Source organism: Penaeus monodon, chromosome 33 (genome assembly GCF_015228065.2).
Source record: "Penaeus monodon isolate SGIC_2016 chromosome 33, NSTDA_Pmon_1, whole genome shotgun sequence".
NCBI classification, from domain to species: domain Eukaryota; kingdom Metazoa; phylum Arthropoda; class Malacostraca; order Decapoda; family Penaeidae; genus Penaeus; species Penaeus monodon.
The window spans coordinates 31,770,211-31,770,565 of record NC_051418.1 but is presented as its reverse complement, the minus strand read 5'-3'; positions in this window follow the sequence as shown (position 1 = coordinate 31,770,565).

The following is a 355-nucleotide window of genomic DNA, read 5'->3' as shown; positions in this document are numbered from 1 at the left end:
AGACACTCATTCCACACCATCGCGATAACTGGATATTTCGTTCTATTGTAATCAGACATGTCTCCATAAACTCATCTACAAGTGTCTTAAAACACTCGGATATCGCTTCTGAATCCAGGAAGTTTCTGGCCCAAACACTCATATTATCAGTCGATTAGGGCTTGTGCGCCTTTTGTGTAGTTAATGCCTTGTTTGTTGATTCCACGTACACTTACTATGCTATTTTTAGGTTTTCATAGTCTTTCGTGTATCAAAGAAGTCAATGCAAACTAAATGTGATTGATAGGTAGATAGAAAAATGCATCATTATTGGCAACTTTTCATCATTCGTAACAAACTGCCTATTCAATCAGTC